Source organism: Genypterus blacodes, unplaced genomic scaffold, assembly GCF_046128005.1.
Source record: "Genypterus blacodes isolate CSIRO-AG114 ecotype Tasmania unplaced genomic scaffold, CSIRO-AGI_Gbla_v1 ptg000156l_1, whole genome shotgun sequence".
NCBI classification, from domain to species: domain Eukaryota; kingdom Metazoa; phylum Chordata; class Actinopteri; order Ophidiiformes; family Ophidiidae; genus Genypterus; species Genypterus blacodes.
The window spans coordinates 8,894,855-8,920,765 of NW_027466957.1; the positions used below are offsets into that span (position 1 = coordinate 8,894,855).

The following is a 25,911-nucleotide window of genomic DNA, read 5'->3' on the forward strand; positions in this document are numbered from 1 at the left end:
TTCAGTAAGTGAGGAGTTAATGGCCATGCAATACTAGACTGAAGCAAGTTCATTAGTGAAACTTCTCATTAGTCAGTTCTGTGTGGTAATGCCCGTCTAAAGAGTTTCTGATAATGTTAGCCTGGTAATGTGCTCTAACGCAGACGTCTGTGGTTGTGCGGGAGTATTTAAGGTTTGCAGCGTGGCCAGGGTTACACAGAACAGACTTGTTAAATGATGTCTCAAATTTAACAAAAACAATGAGCAGTGGAGGGTAAAACAACAACAGACAGAGAGAGAGAAAGAGGTCTAATCAGATTTGTTGCTTCAGCAAACTTGGAGAGACTGCGTTAGAGGGAAGCCAGAGTGGATCGGCGAAAAGGACTGAGATGGGGAGTGCTTTGACCTCTGAAATCTTTGCTTTGCCCGCCTAATTGGCTTGTTTAATTTAAGCTCGGCTGCTTCCCTGCAGTCAAGAGTCCCCCCTTTTCCCCTCGAGGAATCATTCTGAACGCTACCCTGCGACACAACTGCCCGGCAACCTCTCTGATCTCGCATTAGGGCATTTCGTGTCCTCCAGGGTTCCTCCATTTTCCCTTTTTAAGACCATCAACGGGCCCCGAACTTGCTGGCTCAACAACGCGTGCAGCCTCACTCCATTGACACAAGATGGGAAAGTGAGGTAAAATGGACTTGTCAGACAATCATCTACAACGAGAGACTTCTGTCTCATCCAAAGCATTAGCAGTCTCACCAAGGATACAGAAACTAAAGCTTCCTTTCAGAATGCCACAGAACACATACAAAAAGCTTTCAGGAAATTTCATCTCAAAACCAAGCAAGGAAAAAGTCATCAGACGGCAGTCTGACAGTCCGCGTGACTTATTTGTGGTCAGAGACGAGTGTGAGTCCCCCCGTCACCCTTCTCAAGCCAAATCAGAGGTGACTGTCCTCCTTAAGCCCCCCTCACACACACACACAATCATCAGCCTCCTTCCCCTCAAAAGCACACACACACCTACACTCAGCCCCTTCCCCAAAAACACACACACACACACATTTACACACTTCGCAGAGGCGTCATGGCGTCACACCCGGTTTGTCCCGGTCACATCACAGCAAAGTCACTTACGGCCCCGAACCACGGCAACTAAAGAGATGAGACATGTGATGGAGGGAGAGAATGGGGCTTTCTCCTCCTCTCCTCCTCCTCCTCCTCCTGTCCTCCTCTCCTCCTTCGTGCTTAGGCTTGTCCCTTAGAGCCCGGACAGTTCTGTGCCTCCTTGACCGCAGAGGGCCGAGGGGAGACGGCGCGAGGAGACTTTCAGGATTAGAAGCAGAGAGAGACGCTTTGTAGGGCGTTTAACACGGACAAGTTTCGCAGCGGGCTCGCGTCATGATTTATGAGGTGTATAACACCTTCACCATCCAACTTCATAAAGCATGATTGCAGAAAGGTTTTCAGTTTTGCCTGCCGCATTTGTTCTGTTGATTCACTCTTCATGAGCCGTACACATCCTCATCACATACTGTATATGCAGTGCTGTCATAGGAATAAGGATTTGACTCGCTACAGTCTATTTTAATTCAGCACAGGCGGCACAATCCCAGCACTTGTACCATGTTTGTTTTGAATGAAGTCAGTCCAGTGGTTAAGGGCTAATTTACATTTAGGTGCCAGATCGCTTCTCTCAGTGAATCACCAACGCACAAATTGTGGCTCTCTGCTGCAGCATGTATCAGTAATTAGGCAGGCAATTAAAATAACTGAAAGAAATGTTTTTTTTTTTGATAAACTGGCAATGTCATACAGAGTTAACATCGAGTTCTGTCCCTTGTGTAAGTTCAACAAAATGTAGAATTAATAATGCGACATTATATAGAAGAATGTGTACATCAATTCCATTAGCGCCACACTGCCAATGTGTTTAAGAAAAGGGTGAGGGTGCTGCTGTTCATGTTTACTGCATAGGCACAATTTACTTAAACTCAATGATTACGCAAACACAGTGTGAGTGAACAGCATAAGTGAGGGAGGTTTTCAACAGCCGGAACATTCTGTTACACCTTTCAGCACATCTGACACGTCGTACAGTTTGTCAGCCTGACTTTGGAGGCAAACACACAGAGTTCAGGAGAGCCCAAGGCTTTCCATGAGAGTTGTACATATAACTGAAATGCTACTATTCTTCATTCTTTACGTGGCAATACATGGCTCCTCTTATGGAATCTCTATTATTCTCTATATAACATGTATTTTTAACCTTACAGCAAGCTGAAGTTGGCAATCTGTAGCATTAATAAACTCCAGAGATTGTCAAATAGCGAGGTAATGGACATTTTTAATTAAGTTCTCAATGTAACAATGTGTTATTTTATATCGTACCTTAGCAGTGAATTCCTGACATTTATCTGGGACCTTGGCAGTGGCCAGAGTTGGAAGAAGTGGATGAATTTGAAGAGATGAGGGGGGGGGGGGGGTATTCAGTAGCCAAGGGCAGGAAATTATCTTGTCCATCAATTCCAACTTCATCCGAGAGCTACAAATGTATCAGTAAGGTTACAAAAATACCATCTTTTTGCATATTTCCTATTAGCAACTTGTAGCAGCGCACTTGCATATCAAAGCGGCTGAACGAAAAGCAAACTGGCTGGCAGGTCTGCATAAAATGAATTATACATTATGTAAAGCCTTCAAAACAAAGTGAAATAAATTATATCAGTGTTATATATTAAGACGCGTCATGCTAATATCCATGAAATATTCCCTTTTTCCGTACTCTGGAGAGGGAATATTGACCGTGCTTAAGTAGAAGTTGCTAATTCCACTACAGGCAAATAAAACTTAGCTGCAGTAAACTTAATGACATATTTTGAAATCCATAATTTAATTGTGAATATGTGATAAATGTTTGAATCTGTTATTGATGTGGGTCGTTATTGTACAAACACCAGGGGACATGACAGGTTATCATTTTTAAAAAGCAGAGCGCGGCGCAAAGAGGATAAGGAGGCAAAGTAAACAGAAAGGAAAGGTAAGAGAGAGAGAGGGGCAGAGAGAGATAAAGCAGCATTATAGAGGGAGATAAAGCAGAATTACTGAGAGAAAGACGGAGAAGACAGACTGAGAGAGAGGGAGAAAATGGCTGAGTGATCCAGGCAGCCAATATTTTTTAAACAGCTTTGCTTCCACTCAACTGGGCATCAAGGCCATTATCCCGGGGTTAATCCCCAATCCGACGGAGCTGGCAGCCTTCCGGGACAAGCCAGGGTGGCAGCCCATCAACAAGGCTGGCAGAGGCAAAAATAACACACACACACTCAGGAATTAACAGGGCAAAACACACACAGCCATGCAAGCTGCAATTAACAAAAGTAACACAACAAAACTATTTCTTCATTGGAGCTGTGGTCGACCCCCGAGGATTCATCCAGTACCTGTAGTCCTATATACCTACACTTTCCCCTTGCTTCTTTCATTCACACACCACTGTCCACCATCATGCCTTTCCCCCGCCTCTAATCGTGCAGCGTGGCCCCGCCCCCTCCCCTGCCCCCTTTCTTCCTGCGCTCTACAGTTCCCTGGCCGGCTTCCAAAAGCATCAAGGTGGAAGAGGAGATGGACTCTGAGAAGAATAGGCGTGTCATGTGGAGAGGGAGCAAAGAGGATCCAAGAGGCTTAGAGAGACTTAACACCTCTCTCCCCCCCTTCATCCCTTTGCTCTCCGGCCTCCACCTTGCGCACGCCGCCGGACCGCTCAGCTACACCTTCTATCCTGACTCGTCCTGGTATTTCTTTTGGCTCTTCGCAGCTGCACCACCCTCAGACACCTGTAGGTGTTAAGCTTAGGGTAAGCTTCTGGAAATCCAGATACAGTAAGGCTCAGATCATCCCAGGGCGACCAGAAAAAGGCCTGTGGTCTTATGTTGATCAACTCCCTGGTCCACAAAGCGCATAACTTGGTTTAAATTTCACATTATGTTTTGCCCAGAGGTCCAAAACGTGTCGGTGATACATTTTGACCTGTCAAGAGCATCAAAAAAGGGTTAGGGGTGGCAGAACAATGGCTAATTTGTCTGTCTTTTCATCTCGCTGTGCCGCTCACTCACACTCATGCGTATGCGTGTGTGTATGTGTGTGTGCATACGTGCGTTTCTGGGCTATTTTTCTCTCTAGGCCCCTAAGCCTGCTATGTCTCCCATGGTAACTCCCTGACTGACGACCCGGGGCTTAGCCTAAATTCTCTCTCTATTAAAAGCTGTGAAATGCAAATAATGAAACATCTCATTACCACTGTCGGAGAAACCAAAATGAGGGGCGGGTGGGGTGAGGAGGAAAGAAGTGGCAGGAGACAGCAAGAGATAGAGAGAGAGAGAGACAGGTCTAAGAGGAGAGATGGGACGGCACGAGGACCGGAGGAAACGAGAGCGAGGGCTGAAAGTAAAGGAGTGAAACAAGGGCAGGAAATGATGGGAAAAGTGAGAGGAGAGGAGAGGAGAGGAGGGGAGGGGAGAGGAGAGGAGAGGTGAGGTGAGGGGACAGGGACAGATATCCAGACAGTGAGTCTTTTGTTTGTTATGTGTTGGCGTCTTAGCGCGGAGCGTCGCCGGGCGATTGGCTGACTGAGCAAACAGGGGTGGAGCCCTGATGAACTGTGCCGTGATCCCGGAGGAGTCGGTCAAATGTCAGCCGGAATCCTCTGCTCATCTTTGTGACAGAGCGACCCAAAGTTTGCCGTAGAATCAGGCCATCTTTGGCCAGCTCCAGTCTTCTGTTGCGTCCATATCGCCACAGCCAGTAACACACAATTTCAGATAAAAACTGTAACCTTGAAGCAAGCTTTTCAAAAGAACCAAAGCTCTGTGTGTCTGTGTGTGTCCGTGAGTGTGTGTGTGTGTAGATTGATACTTTTATTATACCCCAAGAGGCTTATGAGGTATTGAGTTAACTTTTTTGTTTTTACCTTCAGTTGCTTCATTAATCACCTCTTTGCTTATTGGCTGAAGAACACAAATGTAACGCTGAGCTGCTCTCCTGTAATTCCTCCTTAAAATGAATTCTTAAACCCCGATCTTCTTCTTTGCAATGCATATCTGTGGCACGCAGGGAAGTGAAATCACGTATAAGGGAAGTGTCTGCATTTGGTTTTGCAGGTGGGAGGAGGGCTTGTGGGTAAAAACTTTTTTTTGGGGGGGTTTGGGTTGTGAGCGTGCTGATGTATGAAGCTTTGAAAAGTCTAGGGAATACAGGCAGAGGTCAGGTTTGAGGTTTGAGGTGTCACATTGTCTAATGACAGGGTCAGGCCTCCATGTCTGGGAATTACATGAGCTGTGTGTGGTGCGAGGCGTCATATACTTTTCCTTCTCTCATCATTACAAGGACAACTAATGTACACCTGTGTATATTTGTCTTACTTTACTTACTTTTCGTCCTAGGCTTTATCTTATTTCTGTCACCAACTCCTGCCAACTCTTAAAAAAATGTCTTTTGAAAATGTCTCCATAGAGAGCGATGATGACAACGTAAGGACCTGGACTTACATTTAACACCAATCTTGGTCTCTTTTTGCCAGCAGTCTACTCTTAGTGTGTGTGTGCATGTGTGTGTGTGTGTGTGCTGTGCAGCCACTCTAAAAGGTCTAAACACAAAACCTGTCACGACTCAGCTAGACACGACTGAACCACACAGAACACAAGCAGCCTGTTCCCGAGCTGTTAAAACTGCACACACACACACACATACACACTCAACACACACGCATACGAGGTGATTAGTATGGAAGACGTAAAAACAATGAGGCAAACAGGCTAAATAACGGCGTGCGGCACGGAGAACCAATGAGGACTGAAGGCTAATTGTTGTTTGTTAAAAGTGTGTGGTTGGTTTGTGAATGACTGAATGACGGTGACTCACTGCTGGTGGCCGGTCCCTATCTGGTGCCGAGGCGGGTGTCCACAGAGAGTGTGTGTGTCTGTGAGTGTGTAAGGGTAACTCGGCGTGACTGTCGCTCTGTCAGACAGCAAACAGAGGCATCTTTCTCAAATCCACACCGGGGCCGCAGCTTTAAAGTGTGCGCCCGCAAGTTCAACAGGCGCGCCCTCCCCTCCCCCCGTGAGCAAATAATAAGAGACTTCACTCCCTGCTAATCCAATTCCCAAACATTCCAAAGAATGCATGAAGGTAAAAGAATGGCGTCAAATGTCACCACCGCCGCTGCGCCGCCATAACTCGACATGCAACATTCCCTGGTAAGGAAACACTGGCAGGGACGTCACATGCGTGCGGCAGCGTGATTTACATATAGATAGAGAAGTGTTTATAATGACACATTTGTGTATAATAGCCCCGGGCTGCGTTGTCACTCATCAAGCTGATCAAAAAACACAGCAGCAGCAACTAAACAACACTGATGAATCTTTGGAGCGGTGATATAAAGGGAGAGAGAAATCAAGGGGAGAAGAGAGGAGAGGAGAGGAGAGGAGAGGAGAGAGGAGAGGAGCGTCTAAATATAGAGAGACGCACATTTTGGAGTCGGGAAAGAGACAGTGAAGGGTAAGAAAAAGGATGGGAGACAAGAGATGCAGTCAAAGAGAGGGGAGGGGGGGCAAAGGAGGAGAGCGGGGAGAATAGAGGGAGGGAGGGAGGAGATCGATGTGCGCAGAGCGTCGGCGGTGTGGTTCGTGGGTTCGCGTCCGCCGTTCTGTTCCTCAGTAGACTGCGAGGAGAACAGGAAGTGTAGGACGCTCAAAAGAGTTCAACGTCTAATGCTAAATTCTGATATGAATGTGCGAAGATGAAAAAAAACGTGATTTTCTGAACACAGAATTAGATCCTTTTCACACACCACCGAAGAAGAATGAGACTGGAATGGAAGTTATGGAACTGGGTTTGACATTTGACTGCCACCTGTTGACATAACATGAACGGCCGACAGCGTTGGAAAGAGCAGCAATCTAGTGTACAGCCACATAAGAGAGAGAGAGAGAGAGAAAGTGAAACAAAAAGCGAGAGAGAGAGACAGAGAGGAGAGAGAGAGAGATAGAGAGAGAGAGAGAGAGAGAGAGAGAGAGAGAGAGAGAGAGAGAGAGAGAGAGACAAAAGGCCCACTGTGTAAACTCCTGTGATCGTGCTCTCACCCATCGCTATGGACAACACCCACCTTGGAAACCTAATTTTGAAGAAGTCACACATTCCCACATTGTAAGACAGTGCCAGTATCAGGTGTCCGTCCAAACCACCAACCACCAATCAGCCCCCCCACCCCCCCTCCCCCCTGTCTCCTATGTGACAGACCAGCGCATACACCAAAACAACCGGCGAGGGGGGTGGGGGAGGTGAGAGAAGAAGAAGAAGAAGAAGGGAGGGAGGTGTGCGGGGGTGAGAAAGAGAGACAGAGAAAAGGGGGGAGTGTAAAAAGAAGAGGGCAAGGGGACACAGCCCGGCGAGAGACAAAGGCGGCGAGAATGACAATGAGTGGAGCGAGATGAAGAGTGAGGAGGAGAGAAAACAAGAGAGGAAGAGATGAAGGTGAAAAGGCGCATTGGCGGCTTGGCTGTGTGCATTCAGAGAGCGAGGAGGGAACAAAAAGACAGAAACAATAAGACCTCCATGTATAAGCATGTTGGTGTGTGTGTGTGTGTGTGTGTGTGGTTGTGTTGCATGAGAGATAGAGCAGAGGGGGGGGGTTGCCCCTTGCCACTAGAAAGGGGATGTGAACGTTCTCACTTCTGTTCACATGACGACGGGCCTCACCTATCATGATCATGACGGGAAGTGTTCTAACACAGGAAATCCCTCAAAAGGCCACAACAAAATGGATCTAGTAACATATATACTGTATTTATATATACTATATATATATATATAAGTTCCCATACTGTATCAGACCCTCAATGATTGAAAAAGCTCATATAAAATCACAATAAATCCTAACATCCCCCTGAGAGTCGACCTTATAACCTACAGAGAGAACTCATTCTAAATCAGAAGAGGAAATCTTGGAGGGTTCGTCTGCAAATGTTTGTGTTTTAGGAGAGAGAAAGCGGAGGCGGGCGTCCATTGTTGCATTAAGGGAATGTAAGAATATGCGTTAGGGTCAGGGGGAAGGATAAAAATGAGAAAGGGAACAGGGAGAGGGTAAAAATGAGAAAGGGAGTAGAGGAAGGGTAAAAATGAGAAATGGAGTAGGGGAGGCCACAGGAGGCACCTGGCCCACTTACAGCAGAGGAGGGGGCGGGTGGAGGAGGAGGAGGAGGAGGAGGAGGAGAGGTGGAAGATTAAGGAGTGGGAGGGAAAAGAGAAGGAGGGAGGAGGTGGAGAGCAAAAAGGCGAGAGGAGGGAGAGACGCAGACGGGATGGAAAGGTGAGGAGGGGAAACCAGGAGGAGCGAGGGGAGGAAGGAGGGATGAGAGAGGAAAGAGAGGAGAAGAGGTGGCCTTGTGATGGAGAGAATGGAGGTGGTGTGTGTATATATGTGTGTGTGTGTGTGTGTGTGTGTGTGTGTGGGTGTCTAAAAAAATTATGACAAAAAAAACAAACAAAAAAAACTGAACACCTCACACAAAGTATGAATAAGCGACCACAACAGGCCAGCGTAGGTTCAATCTCCTCTGCCGGCACACTGGAGCAGGCTGCCTATACACACACACACACACGCACACACACACACACAAGCCGCTAATATCCCACTAATACCACCCACAGTCCTCGCTCCACCTCACATCAATGAATATTTCATGTCCTGATGGCACTTTTAAAGCAAAAACTAATTAGCAAATCCAAGTTGATCTGGCATTAGTCATATCAGGCCAATTAAAAGCGCGCGCCTACTGTACATGTTAATGGCAGCCGAGTGGAATAATTGTATGTTGAGCAGGGGAGAGAATGTTAAACAGGCCTTGTTAGCAGCACTTTAGCACTTTAGCTCCAGTCCATGGTAGGATTACAAAACTCTACAAAGCAGGATAATGTTCGCCGCTGACACACACGCGGGCGCACACACACACACACACATGCGCGCGAGCTCGTCTTTGCGAAAGGCTACCGAAAACTCCATCCGTTAATTAGTGTCATGATGAATTCGGCGGGGTCAGGGCTAACGCTTAAAGCTAAAGGAGGAGAGGACTATTTCCAGGGAAACGGCGTCCGGGGTTTTTTTTTTTTCTTCTTTTTTTTTAATTCAACGCTCCGGCGACAGTATTAAACAGGGATCCAAATATTGGCAGGAGATGGCAGGTCAGATGTTACGCGGTATTAGCAGCAGAAATCCATTTTCTGCTCGGCGGTGTGAGCTTCTGGAGGAATAGGTGCTCGTTTGTGTTTGAGTCTCTCCAGCTTTCCCTCTGTGTGTGTGTGTGTGTGTGTGTGTGTGTGTGTGTGTGTGTGAGTGTGTGTGTGTGTGTGTGTGTGTTTTCGTTGGAGGAGTTTAGATTGAGACAGACAGCATTGACACACACAGACTAAACTGTGCTGCACGGAAGAAAAAAGGAAAGCGACAGCATAACAAGGGCTAGGACTCTTTTGGAGTTGATGTCTGTTTCATCACCCCCCCCCTCCCTCCCTCCCTCTCTCTCCCGTTCTCTCTCTCTCTCCCCGTTCACTGTCTTACTCACTCTTTCCCTCCTTTTTCCTTTTCCTCTCCGTCTCTCTCGCTCTCACCTGAGCTTTGATATGGAAATCTTTCGCCAGCCAAAGCCCGAGGCTAGTTGACTGTTTCTAAAGATGTATTTGCTCAAAGCCGCTCAATTCCTCATCAAATGCTCTCACAGTGTGTATGAAAGACCGACTCCAAACAACTAACAAACACGCGGCGCCTTCAGCAACGCGGACTTCAAGACAGATTTGTTCCAGGCCCCAACCATCAAGTTCTTAGCGGCGTATATAAATTTGTCTATAAAAGGTGAAGACCTTCGTAAGAGAGACGCGAGCTGATCAACGCTAACTGGCTCGTCGTTTGTGAGCGCAAGTGTGTGAGTGTGCGAGTGTGTGTGAGTGTGTGTGTGTCGTTTTCATGTCGTTTCCCACTGGTTTCGCATCAGAGCACACAGAGCTGTCACAGGCAGAGATGGGAAAAGTGAAAACCAAACTTATTTATTTAACTAAATAATTCTACGCAAAGGTAGTGTGTGTGTGTGTGTTTGAAGTGGCAAACATTGAGTCTTTGAGCGTTTTATGGGGAAAACAACATTTAGTCCCTCGTCATCTCATTAGCCGAGAGTAATCAAATCAACGGTGGTTGATGTTGTCGGGATTTGAATCATTATCTCACAAATCAATATGATTTTCTAAAGATTTGTGTTGCAGTGAGATTCTTTAACTGTAAAATAAAACCAATCGTAGTGGGTAGATGGAATACAAAAGCCAGAATCGCACGTAAAAGGAATTACTACAACTCAGAAGGCTAAACGCAGGTGAAATGAATGCAAATGTGCGTTTAAGGGATTTGTGCATTTGTACTTGAGTTAACAACAGGCAGAAAGCATCATAAATACAAGTTATCTCACTTGTTGCAACATTTGCCCTCCCCCCTAAAGAAGTGTGTAAAAACAATAAGGAGATGATTAAGGGGACTGATAAGAGGATGAGGGATTGATTTGATTGGCCGGTGCAGGAACTTTGCCCCCACCCCCTGCATGTTATTGATAACTGATGTGAAGTAATGTTCATAAATTTGGAGCGAGTAAAGTCAAATAAATCCATTTAGTCATGAGACGCTGTTTGGAAAGAGCTCCTTCTCTGCATTCCTAAATAAAGGAAAACACAGCGCGATGAAAGCACACCGAGTCAAACTCAAACCCTTAATCTGCTTTTTGGGAATGTGTGATCCAAAGGTGTTTTGCAATATTAACAAATCCTGACAAAAAATCCTGACATGGTGCCATTCTGAATGCCTGAAAACCCTGGCGTTCCTTTTAGCACTGATTTTTCTCCTTCTTTTTTTTTTCTTTAAACAAATGTGATTTAATACAAAATGCAGATTCACAGTTTTTGTTTCTGGACTTCAAATGTTTTGGCAGATCTTCCTCTACGGCTGCATAAATTAGAGAAAAAGCTGCAAATTAGGTTGCATTTGATAATGCACAGAGAAAAAGAGAACCTTTAAAAGAGTGTCTTCCTTTTCTGATATCGTACTGTGCACGCATGCACGCACGCACGCACACACACACACACACACACACACACACACACACACACACACACACACACAAACGGAGTCATGAAATATTAACACCCACGTAAAAAGACAATTGTGCTACTGGAGAGTAGTTCTCTCGATCTCTCCCTCTGTTTCTCTCTCTGTGTGTGTGCATGAGTGTGTGTGTGTGTCTTGTGTGTTATTAGGGTGGGGTTGCTTCCACTCACCTGTTCTCTCTCTATTGGGGGAGGATGAGCATGTCAGATAGGTGGATGGGAAGACAGCTGTTACACACAAACACACACACACTCTCTCTCTCGTGCGCACACAGACACTCACCCACCCACCCACACACACACACATCCCCCCACCTCATCCGTGTAACCCCACGGGGATTAGGAACACCTGTATTCAGCAGTGCACAATGAGCTATAGAAGCAGTTAAGCTAAAAAGCCTTGGGAGTTATTAGAGCGTTGGGGGATGGAAGCTCGTTTGGTCTCAGGGTTAATGTGCGCGCAAAAGTGTCTGAACACAAAATCAGACATGAGAATGATAATGTTCACAATGTGACAGTTTAGGAGAGGAAAGAGCTGTCAGAGGGACTCTGGAGAGATGCGGCGAGTCAACGCGAGAGGTGCACCGCGGCGTAAACGCTTCATTTTGCAGCGCGTTAGCCAAACAGGTGTTCCCATTAACAAGTGAGCTCCGAGGGGGGATCGGGACGAGGAAATTGGCAAAGAGAGGGAGAGAGAGAGAGAGAGAGAGAGAGAGGGAGAGGGAGAGGGAGATAGAAAGCGAGAGATGGGCAGATAAAGAGAGAGAGAGAGAGAGAGAGGTGGATTGAGAGAGATGAATGGGAGACAAGGTTAATCTTCACGCGGCGATTGCCCTCTTTTCTTAATTTTACACAGCAAACGAGGTTAATTCTACTTTAAGTTGTCTTATATCAGCACATTCACCTCGATTATAATGTACACGTATGTAACATATAAGTTCATGACACGTCTTCTCTGATTAATCACAGTCAGACCACAGAGATGCGAGCGTTTTTAGCCCGAGAGTCAGACTATTAGGGACTTGCCCTGATAAAACACACACACACACACACGCATTTACACTCATGGGGAGGGGTCATTGGGTGACCTCTTCCCACTGATCACAGCCCACGCAGCGGGGGAGCTCACACACACGGACACAGACAAAGAGGCAAGTCAAAAACGCACACACACAGACACACACACACACCTCTAAATCTCCACGATCTGCGGCTGATGTGGAGATTTGATTGAACAGCGCGGCCATACTTTGGTTTTTAAACAAAGAACAACTGAGAGGTAAATTTGACTTACTTATGTTTCATCAAATTTGAAAGATCCCTTCAACAGAAATAACGCGGGTGGAAAGTACTCCAAATTCCTTTTTGCAATGCCACACACACACACACACACACGCACACAATGAATATTTTTCAATCTTTTATCTTCTCGCCTCCACTCATCCTTCTAGCTTTTGTCTTGGTGTGTGTTACATTTTCCCGGCGGAGCACATACAGTACACTATTACACACACACACAGTACACACACACACCGCTGCTGTCCACTTGTCTTGTAATGATAATGCTACGAAAACAAAGGAAGGAACCTCAAGTCGGGCAGACTGAGGGACACAAAACGTGTACGCCAAACATGGCAACCGCCGGGCAAGCGTGAGGATCATTACAGTCGCTCACAGACACACACAATCACAATCATCTGGAGGGGTTATTATGTCCACGTTACAACTTCTTAACCAGCGAGAAGAAAACAAAGAGGACGAGTTAAGACGATTTGGAGAAATCTCTGGATGGTCGCAATAATCCAATTATCCAGTTATCCACAGTGCTTCTGTGTGACAGGCTGTAAAGCTGCACACTGCCCCTCTTAAACCAGACTCACACAATGGCTGAAACGGAAACACAAAGTTCTCACAAAGTACACAAACAAACAATTAACCCGAGAATTCAGATTTAAAGCAAACAACGTAGACTCTCAACCCCAAATTAAACATGTATGGTCTCTGACAAATGGTGCTGTAATATCAGCTAAACCCTCAGCAGCACCACGGTGAAAGTGTGTAATTATCTTCCCGTCTTCCCAGCTGATGACTTTAACTCTCTTCACTATTATCTCCCCAGCAACAACAACAGGGGGATAGAGACTAAATCATACAACCTTAGGGGGGAAAAATGATGCCAACAGCAATCTTGGTTGTGTCATTATATATTTATACATATATATATATATTAAGTTTGGATGAGACCTAATAACCAGATGAGGTGAGGTGGGTGACACAGGTGGATCCAGACCAGCACCTGACTCAGAGGAGCGTGGGGGGCAAAGTGGGTTTGTGCCCCCCCTCCCTCTCTCTCTCTCTGGTACAGTGAGAAAATGGAGGAAGAGGGAACTGACCGGTTTGAGAGGGCAGACACAGACAGCACACTTACACACACATACAAGCACGCACACACACAACAACGGGGAGAGACAGAGCTTCAGTCGCCAGTAATGCCTAAACACACGCTGCACTTTTCAACTCTAGATGGATCAGGTGATGATCTTCTCAGCTATTACAATAACCCTAATTATAATAATAATAATATTAATAATGATAAACAATAAATACCCGAGAAGACCGAACACCCCCCCCCCCCCCCCCCCCCCCCCTGCACCCACCCCGCTGTCTTGTCTGGTTGGGTGTTGACGCAGCAGAAATTTCCAGCTGGAGAAATCCCCCTTTCTTGAGGTTAATCGAGGGGAGGAGGGTGGGGGGGAGAGGGGGGTTTGAAGCCCCTTGTCTTGCAGCCTCGTAAGGAGGGGAGGGGGGGCTTCTATCTGAATCCGCTCCAGACGGCTGCGCGCAGCATCACCACATTTTTTTATTCTTTTTTTTTTTTCTCTCTCTCTTGACGGTAGCTACGACAATCTGTGCGTGACACCCCCCCCCCCCCCCCCCCCCCCTCTCCATACCCCCCCACCTCCTCCTCAAGCTGATGTGGCAACGGAGCCTGTTCGCCTCACAAAAAAACTTTGACGAATTCCGCCGAAATCAAGCTTTAGTTTCATTAAAAACTCCCACAAATGTCAAATCCACCTGATGTTCCCACTTGTCATATTAAACAGATGGATACAAAATCATTTTCAGCACATGCAGATATTTCCAGGGATATAGGCGCAGGTGGAATATTGAAAAGTAGCCTCGATGCTTAAGAATACACACATCCACGCGCATTACAAAGTAGACATGTCCCCCCCACACCCCACCCCGCCTGCTTGTCTGTCTCATTATCAGATGTAAAAATGTGCACATAACGTCAACAAACGACAGCTTCACCAAACAGCAACAAGCGCAAATGGACAGCTGGCTGTCACGTATGGAACAGGTAGGCGGACTTTCAGACTGTCGGCGCCGCGGCTGTCAGATAACACTCGCGGCGCGGCTAACGTGATGCCAGCGGAGTGGAAGCTTGAGGGAGGGGGGGAGAGACGCGGAGAGAGACGCGGGCCTCCGTACAGTATAACGGCGGCAGCTTCTACTTTCCTCCCCCGTGCTGTGGCGCGAGTGTGGCGGCAGCGGTAGAGTTGCATTGTCGCCCCCCCTTTCCTGCGGAGCCTCCAACCTGCGCGCGCCTCCCCCCAAAACTATAGCTGTCCACGCGCGACGAGCCGCGGAAACTAATTGTTGACATGACAGACAACACAACACGCGCGTGCGAAACCCCCGCAACGCCGCTGAAGCTGAAGCTGAAGCCGCCGCCGAGAAACACCCCCCCCCTCCTCCCCGGACCAACGCCGACAACGTGCCCCCTCCTCCCCGCCCGCCCGCCGCTAACGCCGGGAAGAAGTCAGACGTACCTGTTACCCCATGGGGTCCGGGGTGGACGCGGTGTCGTGTCCCCTTTTCCGAGTCCAAATGTGCCGTGACAGCCCGAGAGAGACGCGGAAAGCGAGGCAGGGGGTGTCCACAGCTCCGGGTGCCGTCCTCTCCCAGGCGCTGTGTGCTTTCTTTAAGTGTTATTCCCCTGTTTTCTCCCACTCCCCTCTCTCCCTCTCTCTCTCTCCCTCTCTCCTCTCTCCGCCAGCCCTTTTTTTTTCCTCCTCTCTCTTTCCCTCCCCTGCTTTTTCCGTGTCTTGGTATCAGGAGCCTCCCCCTCCTCCTCCTCCGTGCATGTCTAATGTCTCTCTCTCTTCCTCTCTCTCTATCTCTCTCCCCCACACACTCTCTCTCCGTGTCCCCGTATCTCCCCTCGCTCGCTCTCTGTCTCTCTCTCTCTCTGGGCAGAGTCAGGAAATGAGAGGACGTGAACGCACCACGCCGCGCTTATCCAGCTTATCTAGTTTGCGCTCTTATCACAAACAGGTTCTGCCGTTATTTGTGTGATATTATTTATCTCACAAGGTCAGTTTGGAGACGGATCAATATTACTAATAATAATAACAATAATAATGATTCCATATTCTTATTTCTGCGTCTTATTGTGATGGAAAGCAGTGGTCCACTTGTGTGTCTGTTGCCATAGGGCTCGCTGGGTAATGACTAGGGGTTTACTGTAACTTACCCCCTCTTGTGGCAACAGCAAGGAAACACCGGTCACATAAAGAATATTGACATTTACAGTCTGAGTGTCTGGCTGGGAAACACCTTTGTGAACCACGTGATGTGCAGCAAAAAGAGTTATTTATGAAGGAACAATTCTGGGTAATTCCGCCTCTGTCTGACCTCACTTTTTACTCTTTAAAATGTTTGTTTTGAAGCTGCGGAAAACTTGTTGAGTGACACCTGAAGGCGAGAGAGAAGAGAGGAGACAAGGCAGAGGGAAGTTCTGTGGGTTTGCCTGAACAGAAACAGTTCAGTGTGTGTATTTTGGTTTTAATGCCTTTGTATGTACTTCCTGATATTGTATATTTATATACCTGCAGGTTCTGCATCTTTGTCCTGCAACTGTTTCATGACTTCTGAGCCGCATGTATGATTAACAGATATTAAGTTCCTAAATACTGGGGTAGTTTATGGATAAGTTAAAATGAAGGTAACTGATAGAAACACACAGTGAGAGAGGTGATTTGTGCATGCATGAACGTGTGTGTGTGTGTGTGTGAGTGTGTGTGTCACTATCAATACAAAGTGTACTCATTCTTTCTATAATGAGGAACTGTGACGGGGCTTGGTTCTTAGGAAATAAGCTTACGTGTCGAGATCGGGGATCGTTGCTGTTGCTGTTTTGAGGAAGTGGGAAAAGGTTATGGGGAAGAAAGCGGGTGCCACAGTAAAACAAGTAGTGTGTGTGTGTGTGTGTGTGTGTGTGTGTGTGTGTGTGTGTGTGTGTGTGTGTGTGTGAATGTGTGTGTGTGAGAGAGAGAGAGAGAGAGAGAGAGAGAGAGAGAGAGATGCAGCATGGCACTACATAGGGTACAGCCATGCCTCCATCATTGTTGGTTTTTGGCTGCTGAGGGCAGGATAATAGAGAATGTCAGGCCATGTGGATTAAGGCTGTCGATCTGTAATGCCCAACATCTCTCTCTCTCTCTCTCTCTCTCTCTCTCTCTCTCTCTCTCTCTCTCTCTCTCCCTCTCTGTCTATCACTCTCACTCTCACTCTCTCTCTCTCTCTCTCTCTCTCTCCCTCTCTGTCTCTCTCTCTCTCTCTCTCTCTCTCTCTCTCTCTCTCTCTCTGTCTCTCTCTCTCTCTCCCTCTCTCCCTCTCTCTCTCTCTCTCTCTCTCTCTCTCTCTCTCTCCCTCCCTCCCTCTCTCCCTCTCTCTCTCTCTCTCTCTCTCTCTCTCTCTCTCACTCTCTCTCTCTCTCTCCCTCTCTGTCTATCACTCTCTCTCTCTCTTCCTGCGAGTAGATTGTACTGTAGTTGCAACCTAAAACAAGCTGCTTTACTCTGGAGCTGAGCTCCCTCACGCCACTGCAGCCTTCTTCCAATCCGCCCGGCACGACAAGCATAACCCCGGCCTCATGCTCAAGATCTCCACCCCACCCCCCTCACCCCTCCCCCCTCTCTCTGGCTGCGTGCTCATAGTTGGGTTTAGGCGTCATTAGGCCACTTACACGTGTGTTCAGTCATAGGAACACTCATCAATACAATCCAATCAGGAGGAGGGGAAGGAGTGTGTGTTGGGATTGCGGGAATTCTGTATGATAGTGTTTTTTGTGTAGGGGTGGTCAGAAACACAAAGTGATGGATGTGTTGTGTAATATTGTGCACTTCCGTGTGTGTGTTTTTGTTGTCTACCACAGGCCAGGCACTTTTTGAACTCTGTGTACCTTTGCCCACTCTTGTTTGCCTTGTGATAAATGAAAGCAAGCGTGTTAGTTTTCACTTTAAAACTTTGTCTCAGAGGCCAAGGAGAAGGCGCGGAGGCCAGAAGCCCATCTTCACTCAGGCTGTTTCCCTTCGTGATGACTTGCATTTGAACTGTGAAACAAAGAGGAGGAGGAACGTAAACGCGCTTTCGGAGGAAACTTTTTGAAGTCAAGCATTAATTGCTCTCCCAGCGTGACCTCCTGCTGAGGAAGGCAGCAGCGTTATTGGTCGCATCGAATTAAACAGCAAAAAAAATCTACAACTGTCATAAAAATAGCACAAGAAGCTTTCAAAGCCCCATCCACTACCCTTCACTATCAATTTACCAAGGGGAACAGCTGTGTGCTGCTTGTGCCATCCTAGAGCCTTGCTTGTATAGAAAGCACAGCCTCCGGCTGAAAGAACACTATCTCTACCAGGTGCAGGCTGGGAATGGGGGAAGGCTTTACAAAGGAATATTTGGCACAAGGTGTGAGACAACAATATGTGTGAAGGTGCAGCTTAGTGATACTCAAATCAGTAAGGGGAAACGACAAGGCTTTTACAAAGCATCCTCCCTCGCAGAGAAAGCAGAAATTAAGAGTACGGGAATGAAGGCCATTGATGGTTGGGAGACGGTGAGGACGGACGGAGAGGAGGAAGGACGGAGTGAATAAAGGAGGAGAGGAAGCCAAAGAATGAGTGGATTTCTCAAAGAAATCTAAAGTGTTAATGAATGAATTGAGGAGAAGCAGAATGAATCAAGGTTATTGGATTTAAGGGATGTATTATCATCTGGCGGCTACAGCATGTGTGTGTGTATGTGTGTGTTTGTGCTCTCTGCCCACACACTCACACTGTTCCCGTGCGAAGGCGACATGAAGGGATGGGGGGGGAGGGGGGGGTGCCTGTCCCCGTTTCACCCACAGGACTTCCTGTCCTTTCTGCAGCGTGTCTATTGTATGTATATGATGGAAAGATGCCATGATGCACGAGGCTGCAGATACACAACCCCCCCCCCCCCCCCCCCCCCCCCTTCTTTATTCTTGGCTGACCTCGCTGTGTCCATCTGCATGTGTGGGGCAAATAATCACAAGCGCACAGACACGCACACACATGCACACACACACACACACACACACTGGCCTCCTCCTCTCAGGTATATTTCATATTGTGCAACTTCAAACGTTTATTTATCATATCTTTGCTGTTACTCTCATGAACCCCCCCTCCCTCTCTCTCTTCCTCTCTCTCTCACTCTCTCTCTCTGTTTCCTGTTCTGCATGTCTACCCTCTTGATCCCTTCCTCCACTATCCTACCCCCCCACCCCCCCATCCGCCCCTCCAAATCTCATTTACTCCATTGGAAGTAGTAGGAAGAAGAAGAAAAAAAAAGAAGAGAGAAGAAGAGGAGTACAAAACGACCTTCTCTTCCCCGAAGCAAGAACATCTTCTTATTGTGGAGGTCACCGTCTCAGTGCAGCCCCGCGCTCTGAACACTACTCTGCTTGTTTTAATGATGCACAGAGCGGAGGGAGAGAGAGGGAGGGGGAGAGAGAGAGAGAGAGAGAGAGAGAGAGAGAGAGAGAGAGAGAGGCAGGGGGGTGGGGGAGTGGAGGGCGATGGGAGGATTGGGCTATTTTTTTTTCTACTGACTATCTTCCCCCCCCCCTCCCCTCCCCACACACGCCTACCTTCCCTCCCCCTCCTCGGCGCAGAGAGTGCACCTCTCTTTCCACATCCATCTTGAAAGGTTCTTCTAAGCTGTCTAACCTCTCAGCAATATTATATATTATTGCCTGCCTCAACCCACACGGAAACCAGGGTTGCTATGCTACAATAATATGACCTCTCATCTCCTCTCCTCCGCCACATTTCCTCTCTCCCTTCTCCCTCTCTACGCTCCTGCCGGGAGGCGGAGGAAGGGGTTAACAGCATCCCCGTTCCGCCCCCAACCAGGCCTCTCTGTCTCTTTAATGACCTCTTTGGGCTCGGTGCCGCTGTTTGATTTGACCCCACTGACCGTGCGGGGTCACAACCCCATCCTACACCACAACAAATTATCTCTGACCCTTAAGGAAGGGATAGAATCTGAGTCACCATCCATCTTAGCTTATATCTTCTTATATATACACTACGATAATTGGAGAGAGCCGAGTGTGTGTTTGTATGTTTGTGTGGAGTTGCAATGAGCGCCATTCCTATAATTGCCTCCAGACTTAGCCAAAAACTTAAGTTGAGGGTATTTGCATAGGTGATGAAGAACACACACACACACACACACACACACACTCGAGTTATAGTGGAAAATAAGATAAGATATAATTAAACTTGTAAAACATTGAAAAGAAACTTAGCACAAATGGACCAAAATGAGTTCCTCCTCTTGTGCTGACGCACGAGGGTGAAGCCACGTTTAACGATGTCACAAATTAAAAACAAGCAGAATCTTGACACAAATATTTACGTCATTGATGATGTCATTAACAAGCGTCGCACGCTCGGCTGGTGCTCTTCGTGCCTCTAAAGAATAAAATCAAAATGTAAATGAAATGAAAAGCACCTGATGCAAATGCTGCTCGTTGTAACTCAGCTCAAACATACACACACACACACACACACGCATGCAGTCTGCAATTATATAAGTATATGATCTATCTATCTATCTATCTATCTATCTATCTATCTATCTATCTATCTATCTATCTATCTATCTATCTATCTATCTCTTTCTCCCTATCTATCTATCTATCTATCTATCTCTTTCTCCCTATCTATCTATCTATCTATCTATCTATCTATCTATCTATCTATCTATCTATCTATCTATCTATCTATCTATCTATCTATCTATCTATCTATCTATCTATCTACCTATCTATCTATCTATCTACTTATCTATCTATCTATCTATCTATCTATCTATCTATCTATCTATCTATCTATCTATCTATCTATCTATCTATCTATCTATCTCTCTCTCTCTCTCTCTCTCTCTCTAGCTCTCTATCTAAACAATAGAGATGTAGATGGACACACACTGATCTAAATCTCTGGCTGTTATGGTGAAAGCCTCTACCCAAATCACAATGCCCAGCCAACATCCACTGTTACATCATCCATCTCCAATCCTGCTGCCTTGCCTTGCCTTCCTCCTCCTCCTCCTCCCCCTCTCTCTCTCTCTCTCTTATCTCTGCTGGCCCTGTCTCTGGGGGATCGTTCGTTTTTGTCATAATCACCTTGGAGATTGGGGACCGGTGCCCATGGCAGAGCTGAGGATAGGAAAAGAGGATGGGGGGGCGGTGTGTTGAGATGAGCAGTGGTGGAGGACAGTAGAGAGTGGGGCGGGGGTGAGGGGGTTAGGGGGGGGGGGGGGCTTGATGGCTTGTCTGGCTCAGCCCTGGCTAATGTGAGGGGACATCCTTGGCGTCGCCTTAACCAAACTCGCGCCGCCGATGCCAGGCAGGGCGAGATGGAGAGAATAGACGGATAAAGCGCTCTCCCTTTCAGCGGCAGGCTTCTCCCGCCCGCACTGACAGCATTTGGATGCGCGTGGGGCCCACCGATGTCACACCCTGTAGGTGTTTAAGCTGCTTACTTGCACCAACCCGAGAGAAAGAGATGAGGCAAGAGGAGAGAGAGAGAGAGGGAGAGAGAGAGAGGAGAAGGCGACGGAGAGGGAAAACAGGCGGGAGTTAGAGAACGACGGGGGCGGAGGTCACGGTTGTAGGAGGTTGTAATGTGTGAGTATCCCAGTGTTTGTGGGGTTATTCATCGCTCGTTACTGCATCTCTGAGCGTCCGTCTGCGGCGAACGTGAGCGCGGCCGCTGGACGCTGCACCCACGACGGAAAACTGGAAGAGTCAGGAGTCATCCAGATGATCACATGATTACTTTATGTTCTCCTGCTCCACCCTGCTGACTCCCTCTCCTCTCAGGGTTCAGATAGACTTTTTCTATTCCTTTACTAGATTCTCAAACTCACTGACTGGGAAGGCGTGGGATGCGACAGTGAGGAAGACGTCGGAGGGAGGGGGTGATGAGGGCGGCGGCGGCGGCAGCGATGTTGCGAGAGTTTCAAAATCCCACCTCGCTGTCAGGCTTACGTGTGCTTTAGGCCCTGTGTTTGTCTCTCCCAGTGACAAGGGTGGTGTGAGGGGGTGATGATGACGTGTGTGTGCGTGTGTGTGTGTGTATGGGGGGGGGAGTTGGATGGGGGCAGGGAGTGATAAGACACGAGAAAGGCTTTTGTCAGGATCACTTAGGGCCAGTATGTGAGAATAGAAGCTTTTTCACACACGCACAAGGGAAGGGTCAGAGGGTGACGGCCGGACAAAGACGACTCATAACAACACACACGTTCTACACAGGGGCGTTATCTCAACCCCTCTCTCTCTCTCGTTTCTGTCCTCTCAGCAGCCTTCTTGTTGATGCACGCAGGGTAGGTTCTCAAAGACAGAGACACTCCCCTCCTCAGGTCACCGGCTCTGTTTGTCCTAACCCTCCTCTCGTCCACCCCTCCACCCACACACACACACACACACACACACACGCACACGCACACTCCACTCCTCTTCTCTCCCTCTCCTCCTCGCCTGACCAGCTCTTCTAATTTGGTTTCTAATTTTTTTTCTCTCTCTCTCTCCCTCTACCTCATCTCCTCTCCCTTCAGCTATGTGGGGGTAAAGTACAGCCCATCCCCACTGGCTGTGTTTGTATTTGCTCTGTGTGTGTGTGTGTGTGTGTGTCAGTGTGCGTGCGTGTGTGTGTGTGTGTGTATTTGCACGCCTTGTACTGTATGTAAATCCCCTAAAGTACCCGAGGTTTTTAGCTGCGCTGTCTTTCTTCAAAATGATGATTTAACACCAACGGCCTTTGGGAAAACACAGCCCACATTCTAGTTTACATGCAGAGAAACATATGGGCTTATGTCATGCGCACGTCCACGCACACACACACTCACACACTCACACACACGCACACACATACACAAACACTGGGATGAAAAAAGCTGAGCAGAAAAGATTTGACAGAGTTAAATGTGACTTTTCTTTTTTTGTCATGACATCTGAGGCACCCAGATTTTTTTAAAACGTCAACCTAATAATGTGTGTGTGTGTGTGTGTGTGTGTGTGTGTGTCAGAGAGAGACACAGACAAATTGAGCGCTGTGTGGTGGTAGAGCTTACGGTAAATGGAGACATTTAGGAAAGCAGTAGATAGACAGACACAAACACATGGATCAAAGAGGTTTGAGCATTACAGCACACAGGGGAACAAAAAGAATAGAGAGAGAGGGGTAGAGAGAGGGAGAGAGAGGGAGGGAGAGAGAGAGAGGGGGGAGAGGGAGGCAGAGAGAGAGAGAGAGAGAGAGAGAGAGAGAGAGCATGGGAGTGAAGGTGAATAGAAACCCCAATCAATACAGCATCTAAGAACAGCTTGAGCCAGTGAAGGAGCAGAAAGAGAGAGAGAGAAAGAGAAAGAAAGTGGGTCAAACAATGAGAGGAACGGATGAGTGTTTCCACCCAGGACGGAGAGAGAGTGAGAGAGTGAGAGAGAGACGGAGAGAGAGAGAGAGAGAGAGAGAGAGAGATGGAACAAGAGTGGGGGTCAAGAGAGGAAGGAGAAGAGCGCACCAGCTTCCGACCCCTGCTGACCCCTCAGCCTGGGGAGCACAGGGGGAGGGGAGTGAGGGGTCTTGAGGGAGAGAGAGGTGCTGATATCGATGTGGTCAAGAGATGTGTATGTGTGTGTGTGTGTGTGTGTGTGTGTGTGTGTGAGTTGAAGAGGGTGAGGAGGAGGAGGAGTGAGGGTGAGGGTCAAAGGGGGTGGGGGGTTATCTGAGCATCCAAGGACAGCAGAGAGGCCTTTCCTCCTCTCAGGGAGACGTTCTTCATCACCATAAATCATGTGTGTTTCACCTTCATACTCGTGCACCTGTTTACCTCCTCACACACACACACACACACACACACACACACACACACACAGGTACTCTTCCTCATAACCCAATGCCGGTCCATCGTCTTTTGCACGTTACACACTTTTGGTCCAGATAAAACACGGCAGCAGCTGCTTTACATTCCAGAGCAATTTACACCAAAATCCCCCAGAATTCCCTCTGCCAGGGAGGCGACGATCCGTCACTAACTGAAAGTTAGGAACAGATTGTGTGTGCAGGTGGGATGTGATCCAGGGAGGAACCCTTGGTACCAGTTTGCCCTGATGGTGGCGCTGTCATGTCCACTTTGACTTCTAAACCTCACTTTTTCCCCTCAAAACTGTTTATTTTCTACAATATTTTGGGGCCAATTGTCACCAAATGTTCCATGTAACATAACATGTGTGTGTGTGACAAAGAGAGAAAGAAAGAAACTCACCTATTCATCCATCAGTGTGCTATTCTTCTATAATACTCATCTGTGTAAGAACATATATAAAGGAATTGATCAGAACACATAAAACACCTTTAAATCACTAATAGCACACACACACACACACACACACACACGCGGGGCTCGTCCTCGTGTCCGTCTCGAGCGTCCGTGAGCTCTGGACACTGTAAACTTGACGGGGGCGATAGATTGCAGCTCTGTGCCTAATAAACTGGCACGCTGGTGTAAATCGCCGTCACTCACACACACACTTATCGTGTCTCTATCTGTGTGAAATCGATACATACACACGATGTTCAGTATTAGAAATGCTGAGCGTCGTGGCCGCGGGCAACGCTTCCTCCCTCTGTTGTTTTTCATGTACCTCCATCCTTTCTTACACACCCTCAAATTTGGCTCCCTCTCTCCTTCTCTCCCTCTCTCTCTCTCGCGCTCTCCCTCCCTCCCTCCTTCTTGCCGTCCCTCCTCTCACTCTCTCTCCCTTTCTTCAGCCTCCTCGCAGTCCAGATGGCCTAGCTGCCCCCACACACACACACACACGCACACTCCCCCACACACACTCACTCCATGCACTTCACTCCACCCCACTCCTCCTCTCCCCTACGGGAACAGCACTCCCTTTAGAGGAGAAGAACCCCCCCCCCCCACACACACACACACCACCACCACCACTGTGTTTGCATTTACACACAAACACACACACACACACCTCTCCATCTAATGCATGCGCACACACACACGCATGCACACACTTCACTGTCCCTCCACAGACCACACAGGCTTATGTACGCCCACTCACACACACAAACACACTCACACACACACATTGACACAGAGGAAGATCTCGTTCTGAATTCTCCTCTTCGGCGTCGTGCCTGATGGCAGCGTTGCGGGAATGTCGGCGCTGTAGGTAAAGCCGTGATGCGTGTTGTTGCAATATGTAGCCCGTGACGTTAGATCACAGCGTGACCGCTCGTATGCACAAACACACTCTGTGGATCATCGTCTCTACCTTCCTCTTCCTCCACTGCGCATTATTCACTGTCCTGTCTGGCTCCAACAACAGAGGATCCACCTTTCAGCCGGTGACTCAGCTGTTGCCACACACACGCATGAGCCCTATAGAGCGTCTTTCAAAAAGAGACACACGTGGAGGAAGAAATGCCACCGCCAACTGTCACCACAGAAGAAGAAGAAGACGTGGCGGCTACCTGCTCCTCAAACATGGCCGCCTGCAGGCACGCTAACTTATCTTTATAATTAGACAGGAGAGAGAGAGAGAGAGAGAGAGAGAGAGAGAGAGAGAGAGAGAGAGAGGGGTTGTTTTCAGGGTAGAGAGAGGTGTGACTACTATGAGGGAGCAGGACTATTGTTGGAGAGTGTGTGCGTGTGTGTGTCTGTGTGTGTGTGTGTTTGTGCGTGTGTGTGTGTGTGTGCATTGGCCAGGGAATAGAGGAGAAAGCAGGGAGAGGTTGTGTATGAGCAGGGGGTTTGGTGGTGGTGGTGGTGGTGTGTGTCGATGTGTATGTGTGTGTGTGTGTGTGTGTGTGTGAGGGGGGTATAGGCCAGGGGAGAAGGGTGTGGTTAACGGTTATAGCGCTCACAGGAAGCCGTGAGGCAGGGAAAGAGGAAGTGAACCACCCCCGCTCTGTTCCAAGGCCGCGGCGGCGGCAGCGGCAGCGGCTCTCTCTCCTCGGGCTGAAACATAACTGACCTCAGCACCACACCTTTTAACCCTCACACACACACACACACGCACGCGCACACACACACACACACACACACACACACACACACACACACACACACACACACACACACACACACACACACATGCTGCATTGTTGCCTCTGCTCTTGTACAGTCATTCCTCCTTGTGTGCATCCTGACATCGTAAAACGTGTTTACGGTGTGTGTCAAGCTGCACGTCATTCAGTGTTCAGATCAGTGTGTGTTTCACCTCATACACATCACACGGGTCATATTAACTCATACTTCCATATTTTCACAGCAGAGATACGAGTATTTAAACTTGATTCCTGTGGGTTTGTGTTCATGTCTGAACTGTGAGAGACGGC

General features: G+C 47.9%; 1 protein-coding gene across 4 annotated transcripts in view; it reads right to left on the reverse strand.

Annotated features, from left to right (window-relative positions):
• The window catches only part of zbtb46 (zinc finger and BTB domain containing 46), a 51,295-nt gene extending 35,879 nt beyond the window's left edge, over positions 1–15,416 (reverse strand). For all 4 annotated transcript variants that reach the window (XM_076166915.1, XM_076166913.1, XM_076166912.1 and 1 more), the window contains exon 1: positions 15,007–15,416. The gene's annotated coding sequence lies outside the window, so the exon portion shown is untranslated. The remainder of the gene's footprint in view (positions 1–15,006) is intronic.
• Positions 15,417–25,911: the final 10,495 nt, after the last annotated feature.